The sequence below is a fragment of the Hyaena hyaena genome, unplaced genomic scaffold (assembly GCF_003009895.1).
Source record: "Hyaena hyaena isolate Hyena2069 unplaced genomic scaffold, ASM300989v1 scaffold_86, whole genome shotgun sequence".
Lineage (NCBI taxonomy): Eukaryota > Metazoa > Chordata > Mammalia > Carnivora > Hyaenidae > Hyaena > Hyaena hyaena.
This window is the reverse complement of record NW_024080721.1, coordinates 1,847,511-1,858,132: the sequence shown is the minus strand read 5'-3', so window position 1 is coordinate 1,858,132 and position 10,622 is coordinate 1,847,511.

The window sequence follows — 10,622 nt, the reverse complement described above, 5'->3', positions numbered from 1 at the left end:
TGACAGATGCTCTGTGGAAAAGGGGTTCCATTATTAAATAAATACGGCACATCCTCCATCCCACATCCTCATTGCAAATTCATTTTTAAGGTCTCAGAAAAGGCCCGAGTGAGGAAACCTGTTCCCGCACTGATCTCACCAAGTTCTTGGTAACAGCCAGGGGAACACATGTTGAGGAAATTTTTGGAAGCATCTGTTTCTCAAAAACACCTCCCAGCCTTGTAGGCTTTTACAGCTATTCTTTCGGGACCCAAAATAGGCACTGTCGGTCACGGCAAGTGGTCTTTTCAGCCTTATCTTTCCCACTGGCAAGTAGACTAGGAAGCGTGGCTTGACTTGTGTGAAATGTGTGACCACTTGTTTGCCCCGGGGCCATAAGGAGCTCTAGGTTCACCTTCACGGGTCTGCTGTTTGCCTCCTTAAAGATAGTAATGGCAGCGCTTAGAACACGTTTTGTGAGGTGCTGTATGAAGTGTCTTCATATACAATAAGCCATTGAGTACCTTCTACTCCATCTCCTCAGGCTGGTAAAGGGTGAGTATTACTACAGTCATCCTCAATTTCCATATGAGAAAATGGCGACCCAGAGACTTGAAGTACCCTGATGTAAGGTGGCAGACAGACTCCTAGATCTCGAGTCGTACATCTGCCATCTTCTCTGTGGTATGTTCTAGTTGAGCATCTGCTCCCCAGTGCTCGCATCAGCAGCACATATACTGAAACTAGTCTGCTCCCCAGATGGACCATTGGCGTCATTTTCCTCCTTGTTCCTCTGGGGGCTCATCTTGTTTTAACTGACACCAAACACCCCACAGCCTCTGCTTCCCAAACCCACTTAGCCACTTGGTAAGGTCGCAGAGAGGATGGTGGTGGGTCCCCAAGAATTGTGGGAAAAGCTGGGATGTTCGTTGCTCTGTTGGGTTCTCCACTTGCCATGCTGTGATGGCTGGGCTTTGATCTGAAATAATCAGAAAGTTTTAACGTATGGCATTAGAAGAAGCGTCCTCATCAACAAGGCAGCATCTGAGGTGGGAGACACCGCAGCATGAAGCAGAGTCAGTCTGGCAGCAGTGCCTCTACCTACCTTCTTTCTAAGCTGTTCACTTCCTGAAGTCCTCTGGTCTTTACTGTCCACATGGGACGCATTCTGGTTCCTACCTGGGAAACAGCAGGGAGGTGGTCAGAGCCCCCAGTACAGGCCGTTCCTATGTTGTAAATGTGAGACGACCACCACTGATGGTAGATTTCTCTTTCACCCCATGCTTTTGAGCCTTAGAAAATGGGGTGGTGACCAAAGAATCTAAGGTGATAGCAGCTTGTGATATGCTGCGTATTTGCTGTCTTCTCTGTCTGATGTGCTGGTTGCTGGAAACCATACCACGTTCTGGTTGTTAGAGTCATAGTCTAACACCCTGAGACTTCAAACATTGTTTTGAAAATTGATTGATTTTTACTGGGCCTGAAGGACTCCTGTAATTTGAGTTTTGAGTATAGCATGCTTTGGTCATTCTGTGATTATACTGGTGTCTTCCTGGGGTTCTGTATACAGCTACGAGCATCTGACTGCTTCCTTAAGTCTTTTCTTGTAGTTATGCTTGAGACTTACAGATTGAAATCTATTTTTTATTATAAATTGCACTTTGCATCTTCTTTACGTTATCCTGAGGACCTTAAAAAGGATCTTTTAAACTTTATGTTTGTTAGGCAGGTTATGTGTGACTTGACCTCAGGATGGTAAAGGTGGGTGTGGTAACTGTTTATTATCAAAAGGGAATGTTGGGTATTTTAGAGATGAGAACTGTTGTTCTTGGTTAAGGATGAAACCCACAAGGCGGTAAGTGATGGGGAAAGGAAAGATAGGGTGCAGCCCAGCTCTTCTTGGGGTCATTTATGCCTGTCCTTATACAGCTTTTCCCTAGCCAGACCCCTCTATGCATTCATCTAGTTCCTCACCTTCCTGGACTGTCAAGTCGCAGGAAATGGGAATGAATCATAGAACTTACAGAGAATGTATGTAATGGGAGTGAATCATAGAACTTACGGAGAACGTATGTAAGTAAAAGAAGATCCCCACAGGACCCTAGCAACACCCCTGGCTAGACTCTAAAGGAAGAGAGAGGGGCTCCCGGATCACTCAGTTGGTTAACCATCCAACTCTTGATTTTGGCTCAGGTCATGATCTCAGCAGTTTCATGAGTTCGAGCCCTACCCACAATGGGCTCTGCATTGACAGCATGGAGCCTGCTTGAGGTTCTCTCTTTCTCCCTGCCCCTCCCCTACTCATGTACTGCTTTTCCCAAAAATAAATAAGAAATAAAAAACTTTTTTAAATGTTAAAAAATATAAAAATAAAGGAAGAGGGGGATGCCCCTGAAGAAATCTTAGAATGGGCAGAGAAACACAAGGAAAATCTAAAGAGATCGAGAATTCTTACAGCACCTCATACTGCTGCTGGGGAAGTTCCACGACGGCAAGGTGGTGCCGCTGCACGCTTGTGTCTAAAGGTAACCAGGTCCTCGGAGCTGGTGGGCCGTCCCAACGTCTGTCCCGCTGCAGCGCACGCTCATGGCCTACAGCTGTTCGAGTCTCGCTGTTCTCTTGAAGCAGCGTATTCCGTCACCCCTCACTCTCAGCGGCAGACTGTATTTTCCGGCTTTGTAGTGGAAAGAGAACACCGGGGCCTCTCCGCCTCCCAGCCTTACCGCCTTTGTTCTTGTCACAGTGGAAAGGACGGCCCTCCTTCCACGTGAGTGTAATTTGTCCGCCTGTGCCGTATCCATCCACCTCTCTCGTCCCCAGAGTTTTCTGCCTCCGTCGCCTCTCCTCTTAAAGGCTGTGTGTGATGAGGAATTGTATACTTGCAGGGACTCTCCCTGAACCTGATGTCCCCAGCCACCACCTTTTTTCTCTTCGACAGTCCTGCTGGAGGGTTGCCTACCCCGTCTCTACTTCCTTCCTCACACCCACATTGTTTGCCGCATGCCGCCTCCTGCCAGCCACCTGCTGATGGATTTCTTGTCGAGGAGACCTCTGATCTCCAACTCCTTGATCGTTTCAGTCTTCATCTGCCGTCGTCTTTATGTTACAGTTGGCACTGTTGAGCCCACTTATTTAAGCGTTCTCTCCGTGTTCATGGCCCATCTCTAGATTTGCCCTGTGCTCCCTGCCCCCCTGCCTGTTCCAGATTTTTTTCAGGAGCATCCCTTCCTTTGGTCTTAGTTGTAGGTGTTTGCTAGGCTTCCATGGTGACCTTCTTATTTTACTTCTGTACGCTCCCCATAGGTTCTGTGACCCATTCCCATGGTTCCATATCTATTCATAACCCCCAAATCTGCCTCCACTCGTTCTGCCGGCCGTGCGCCTCTGTGCGCGCTGCGCTCCAGCTCTACTCGGGCAGTAGATGGTGCCTGCCATTTGCCAAGTGCACTGTTTTGTAGGACTGACAGAATAGCACGGACTGGGGGCTAAAAGAACAGAAATTTACTCCCTCACAGTTCTGGAGGCTGGAAGCCGAAGATGAAGGTGTTGGCAAACTTGATGCCTCCTGAGGCCTCTCCCTTCAGCCCGCAGGCGGGCCCCTTCTCACCGTGGCCTCACGTGGCCTTTCCTCGGTGCCTGTATATCCCTGCTGTCTCTGTCTCTTATAAGGACACAAGTCCTATTGGATTAGGGCCCCACTTTTATGACTCCATTTAACCTCAGTTACCTCTTTAAAGCCTATCCCCAAGTTCAGTCACATTGGGGTTAGGGCTTCAACACAGATTTGGGGAGAATGTAAATTTCGGCCTCTCGGTCGTTCCGTTTGTGGCAGCAGCCTCTCCTGCTGTCAGTGCGGCCTCCCGCTGCCTCCCTCATCTCTTGCAAGTAGTCCCTGTTGCAGACTACACGGGGTCCCCTTTATAAAGTCCAGGTTTTAGTCTGGTCTTCAGAGGCCCCGTCATGCTGTGGACCCTGACCCTGGCATGTGCCTCCCCCCATACGCTCCAGTCTTCCTAGACTTCTGTGGTTCGGAAAGCACCATGCCCATCTGCACCGTGGGGCCTCTTCACCTTTGTGCTGTTTTCTCTGCCTGGGTCTCCTCCCTCCCCTGCCCCCGTGCACCTGGCAGACACTCATCCACAAAAGCTCCCCTTGCCAGGGAGAATCCCCAGGCGCACCTTTTGGTACCCTACACCCTTTTTTGGTGTTCCCACCTGTATCGTGCATTACAGTCCTGGTGATTGATTTGCGCCCCCACCCCCACCCCCGACCATGAGCTTCTTCAGAGCAGGGGCTATGCTCCCTTCTCATGCCTCCCTCGTTCAGTTCGTGGTGCCCAGAATGCTTGTGCTACAGAAACTGGCGGAGGCACAGCACGGGGCAGGTGCGGGTGGAGGGGCTGCTGCGCTTACCCGGGCTCCGGAAGGCTGAGTCACACTGCGCTGTCATGGGGTGCTAGCTGAGTGGCATCCTGCCGCTGCCCGAAGCACTCAGTAGGATCTTGGCTCCCAGCGGGCAGGCCTGAGTCAGTCTCGGCTTGTCCAGGTGGGGCAGCCAGCACCTATGTTCTGGGGGCTGGGGTGAGCACTTTTCAGGGGTGGCACACTGGGTCCTCCCAGCAACTGCAAGGTGAGCATGATTGTGACCCTGGTTTCAGTCCTGAGGAAGGAGCTCTGAGTTACCGCGTGGCAGGGCTGGGGTTTACATATCCAGATCTGACACTCAGACGACATCTGAAGTTAAGGCATGGTTGTACCTCCGGGAGGCTGGGGGAGGCCAGCCTTGGGCCCCGGACTGGGTGTGCGCAGACAGCAAAGGGGCTCTTGCTCTCCTGGGCTTAAGGACACAAGTCATATTGTGTCTGTTCACATTGTTCTGTAATGTGATGCATTACAGATGCATTGTAAATTAAAAGATGCATTGTAAACATCTTTCCATTTTGTGGTGATTTTAAAGTATGTCTACAAATGTCTTTGCTACTCCTCCCACAAAAGGTGGAGCCTGATTTTCCTCCTCTCGAAAATGGGCCCGTCTCAGTGACACACTGCTGTTGAATGGACTTGGCAGAAGCGATGCAGAGTGTCATCTGAGGCGAGATTAGAAGCTTCCCCCCAGCTCCTCCTTGGGATGCATGCCTTGGAATCCCTCGGCTTTGCTGATGCTGCCCTGCTGGAGAGCATCTGCAGGGGCAGGAGGGGGAGGGGAGAAGGGGGAGAGAGATGCCAAGACATCTGCACAGCACAGGTGCTACCGGAGAAGGAGCAAGCCTCCAGGTAATTCCAGGCCTCGCTTTTGAGGCTGGTGCCAAATGGAGCAGAGCCCGGCTCTCCCTGCCCAGCCCTCACAGATTGCAGACGGGTGAGGAAAATACGGTACAGATCTTTCTTGACTTACGTTGAGGTTATACCCTGTTACAATGGGTAAACCCATTGTAAGTTGAAAATATAAATTGAAAATGCATTTAAAATACCTAACCTATCAAACATCATAGCTTAGCCAAGTGTACCTTGAACGTGCTCAGGACACTCAACGTTAGCTGAGTCATCTGCTAGTCATCTGACACAAAGCCTGTTTTATAATAAAGTGTTGACTATGTCATGTAATCCACTGAATACATAGTGAAAGGGACAAACGTAAGGTTTGTATACATCAGTTGTTGGCTCTTCTGATCCGGTGGCTGACTGGGACCTGCAGCTCACCGCTGCTGCTCGGCATTATGTGCTTGGCTGCACATCACTAGCCTGGGAAAAGATCCAAATTAAAAATTTGAAATACGCTTCCACTGAACGTGTGTTGTTTTTGCACCATTATAAAATAAAAAAATCCCAAGTTGAACTATCGTTTATCGGGTACTGTCTATAAATGCTGCCATTGTTCAGGCTTCAAGCTTGGGAGTGACTTGTTACTCAGCATTAGCTAACTGGAATAGATGTCAGCAAGAACAGTGCTATGCCCTACTTTTGAATTCCATGATGTAAACGTATCAGTTTGTATGCCATTGGACAACTCATCACGCAGTGCTTATGTGAATAATATCCCTATTCAGGTAGAGTTTTACAGGTATATAACACAGATATCAGCCCTTTGTCTTCGACGATTGTCCCCTTCACCTAGCATTTGGGGTTGGTGGGTTGCTGTCTCCTATCCACCTGGGTCAGTTCCTCCATGCAGTAACCGCGGCTCCTCCGTTCTGATTTGGCTCCCCTGGGCCTCAGCTCCGTTCTACCCTATGGAACTCCTGGCCTGCCTTCATCCACGTGGTACTGTTCTCCTTGGGCTAGTACCTCTCTTTAGACATTCAATGATCCCCTCTTTTTCCTCATCCCTCTGTGGAGAACTTGGCCTTGCCTACTTGGGTGCAGTGCTGAGGCCTCTAAATCTTGGCTGTTCTCTCCCTGCCTCTCAAGGAAAAATACAGATTCTCAGCAGTAAGGAAGACTACTAACAACTAACAGTGATTGAGTAACTTTTCTGTTCACTTGGTTTGGCGCTTTACATGGATCAGATAATTCGGTTCTGACTTTAACCTTTGGAAGCATGCATCATTTTTTTTTTTTTTTAAGATGATGAAACTGAAGGTCAGAAAGGTGACACGACCCAAGGTCATATAGCTAGAAAATGGTGCAGTCTCTGCTCTCAGCAGCTCTGTAGAACTGCCTCCCTGGGTCTCTGTTAAAAGAATTCCCTAAACTCAACACAATTCCAGGGTAGGTGGCATTTGTCATTGCTAAAGAGCAGCGCCTCACCTTTATTCACCCTCTTGCTTCCAGACTGCACCTCATGCCCATAGATTCATTCACTCTACAAGTATTGTTTGTCTGCGGTGTGTCAGGCACCTTCTAAGCGCTGTGAAGGAATCAGAGGACTCCTCTGACTTCGCAGAGCTTGTGTTCTTGTGGGGAGATAGGCAGTAAAGGAGTAGAATCGGTAAAAACCAGCCTCATTACTGTGAGTGTGGGGAAAGGTTTCACTCAACGAAGACAGCCTCTGGGGGGTCAGCTTCAAAGGAACCACAGGCTTGGTTCTAATTCTGTTGTCTGTTGTGGGGGGCGGCGTTTAAATTTGAAATGGTTTTCTGGTTCGCTTCCAGGAGAAGAATGAGGGCATCTTGCCTGGGAATGTGGCAGTATGAAGGCTGGGTCCTCTGGTTAGTTTCTTCACTCAATTGTCTGATAACTTCCTTAGGAGAAATTCCTAGAGGTGGAATGTTTGAGATTCAGAGTAGCTGGACTTTTTAAGGTCATTGTTTCATAGAACCAAACACCCCCAGAAGGCCTTCTTGACTTATACTGTGTTCAGCTGTGCAAGCCAGAGCTTCACCACAGGGTGCCAGGGTGTCCGAGCCCTGGTGGTTTCAGAGGGTGCCCTGCTGGGGTTGAGTACTTTCTGTGTGTGCCTTGCGTGACAAGCCCTGAACAGCTCTAGACCCTGCCATTGTTTTCCATTATAGCCAATGTGATTAAGGGGCAATAGTATCTCTTTGATGTTATAGTTGGAATTTCTTTAATTACCAATGAAGGTAAATATCTTTCATATGTTGATTATCCCATTGCATTTCTTCTTTTGTGACTTTCTTGTTCTTGTCCCTTACTCCTTTCTCCACTGGGGCCATTGCTTTTTTAGGATTTCTAGGTACTACCTAGAAGTCACCAGCAGAGGGCAGCAGTGCACCAGGGTGCCGAAGGAAGCTTGGAGCCTGAATCTTAGCAGTGTTATTTCTGACAGTCAGAGCCTGGGTCCTGTGGTGTTAGCATCAATGGATTCAGGGGGAACTTAGAACAGACAAGATGGTTACTTTCCTATCCAGACTGAATTATTTGTCTGAAGGTCTATGGGTGGGTTTGAAATAAGATGACTTTGAAAGGCCACGACTCTAGGTCCCAGAGTGGTAAATGAAGTCTGTCTGGTAGGAGACATCCTTAGGCGGAAAGCACTGTCACTGTGGCACCGTGGGTCCCAGGTTGTTGCCAGAGTAAGGGTGTGCATGTGCACACGTGCATGCACAAATGTCCACCCCAGCCTCCAGAAAGGTAGCTGGAGGTACACTTCCATGTATGCCAGGCTCTCTTTTTGAGCTGTCTTGTTCTCAGTCTCACTGAGAAACTGAAGCATCATACTAGGCACGGCCTGGTGACGACTGTGGAAAGTGGAATTGTGAAGGGCAAGGGACTTGTGAATGCTGCCCCAGGAACTAGATGAGCCTCAGGGAGGTAGGAAGCCCTGAAATCATATGCAGAATTATCTATGCACCTGCATGTCTTCTTTTGAAAAACACTTAACTTTGAGATAATTATAGATTCTACTGTAGAAGTAGTTGCAAAAAGAGTAGAGGCCCCCATGTACCTTTCACCCAGTTGCCCCCAGTACTGACATCTCCCATAACTTTAGCACAATATCTAAACTAGGAAATGGACATTGGTGCAATCCAGGCCTTATTCGTATGCTATGACCTTTACGTGCATTCATGTGTGTGCATGGCATTGCTGAGCTACGTGAACAGTCCTAGACTCCGTCTTTTGGGTTTCTTATTTTGTGCAATAAGTATGCTCCTATTTGTTTAAGTCAAATGTCAGTAGCACTTTCTGTTACTTTCAGCCATAACGTTCCTAACATACACCCCGTTGCAAGGAGCAGAAAATCTGTTGCAAACTGGCTCAATTTAAAAAAAAAAAAAGAAGGGGTGCCTGGGTGGCTCAGTCAGTTGAGCATCCAAATCTGTTTTTTTTTTTTTTTTTTTTTAAGTTTTTATTTATTTTTGAGACAGAGAGCAGGGAAGGGGCAGAGAGAGAGAGGGAGACACAGAATTCAAAGTAGGCTCCAGGCTCTGAGCTGTCAGCACAGAGACTGATGCGGGGCTCAAACTCACAAACTGCGGGATCATGACCTGAGCCAAAGTCGGATGCTTAACCAACTGAGTCACCCAGGCGTCCCAAGCATCTGACTCTTGATTCCGGCTCAGGTCATGATCTCAGCGTTGTGGGATCGAACCCTGAGTTGGGCTCTGTGTTGAGCGTGGAGTCTGAGATTCATTCTCATTCTCTCTCTCTCTCCCCCCTCCCTCCCTCTCCCTCTCTCTCCCCCCCCTTCTCTCTCTCCCCTCCATGTCCCTCTTCCCCACTCTCATGCTCTGTCTTTCTAAAAAAAAGGAAGGGGAGGGATATTGGTTCATGTATACAATCCAGAGGAATGACTGAACTGACCCCAGAAGTTCAGAATGTCATCAGAAATCTTGCTCCATTTCACTGGAATGTCCACGGCCCTGCATACTTTTGAGTTCTGGCTTTATTCTCAGGCACCTTCCCTCAAGATCAACAGAAGCTGCGGCAGTCCTGGACCTTTCATCCTCACTGCACATGACACAGACGTGAGGGACCGGGGGAATTTCATCATTCCCTACAGGAGTTGTAAGGCTCATTCTAACTGGACCAGCTTCAGTGCCTATCCCTCAACCAATCACGGGCCCAGGGGAATGACATTCACTGATGGGCTTGTGCCTGGACTCCTAACTGCTCCTTGAACATCTGGAGATAGGGATATTTTATTGGTTTGACCACATGGGAAATGGGAGGGGTCTGAAAAGAATTGAGGTGCTACTGCGAGACGGAGGAGAAATAAATGCTGGACAGTAAACCATAGGGGCCCATTACCTCCAGCATGGGGCAGTCCTCTCTGGTCAGATCAGCTGTGACGGGGAGGACAGGATCGTACAGGTCAGACATGTCTACTGGGATGGGGATGCAGTTCTTGCATGAAGGGAGATGACCACTGGACAGATCCCCTAGGAGGTTTCCACCACCATAGTGGTCCATGCCTCCAAATCCCTGTTCTGCAGGTCTCCACGTGCCTCAGGATTTTAAGCTGGTTGTGGCACCTCTTGCCGTCTCCACAGGCCTAGTACAGGTCGGCCGGAGCCCGGCGGGCCACTTAGGCGATGCTGTGGTTGGACAGGGCCTTGGGTTTCAGCTGCATGTGCTCGGCAGGCTTAGAATGTGTTTAGATAGGAGCCCTCCTCTCCCTGCCCCACCCCCTCTACACCGCGTTCACTGGACAGCTGCTCTGGCTGGGCTCTTCCCTAACTGCACCATGAAGCCCACCCAGTCCCGATGGGCACAGAGGTCATTAGAGAGAGACTCCTGTGACAAGGTGGCTTCTAGTGCCTCTCAATACTTGGGCTTATGGGAAAGCTCAACATTTCCCAAAGTGCGCTATTTTGTGCGATGGTGTTATGTGACATGTGCATCAGTTTTTTTTAACATTCCTCTTTAAATAATCTTTTTACTTAATTTTTCTTTAATAGAGATAAAGAAAAATACACAAAACAAAGAGCTTAATGAGGCATAAGGCAAATACCCCACATGCTTTCGTAACCCAAGAGGTGGAATGTTGCAGCCACCCCAGAAGTGCCTCCACGTCCCCTGTCCATGTCCCCCTGTCCAAGTCACAGTCACACGCCCCTCCAGGAGTAACCACTACCTGGCTTCTATAGTAATCACTTCCTGTGTTTCTTTATGGTCCTAGCATCCAAGTGTGCATCTCTAGAAATGATGGCTCCATCTTGACCGCTTTTAAAAATACATCTTTACCTCCTTTTCATCTTTAGAGTCTTCTCTCATCTTTTTCCTTTCATTTTGTCTGTTGAATCC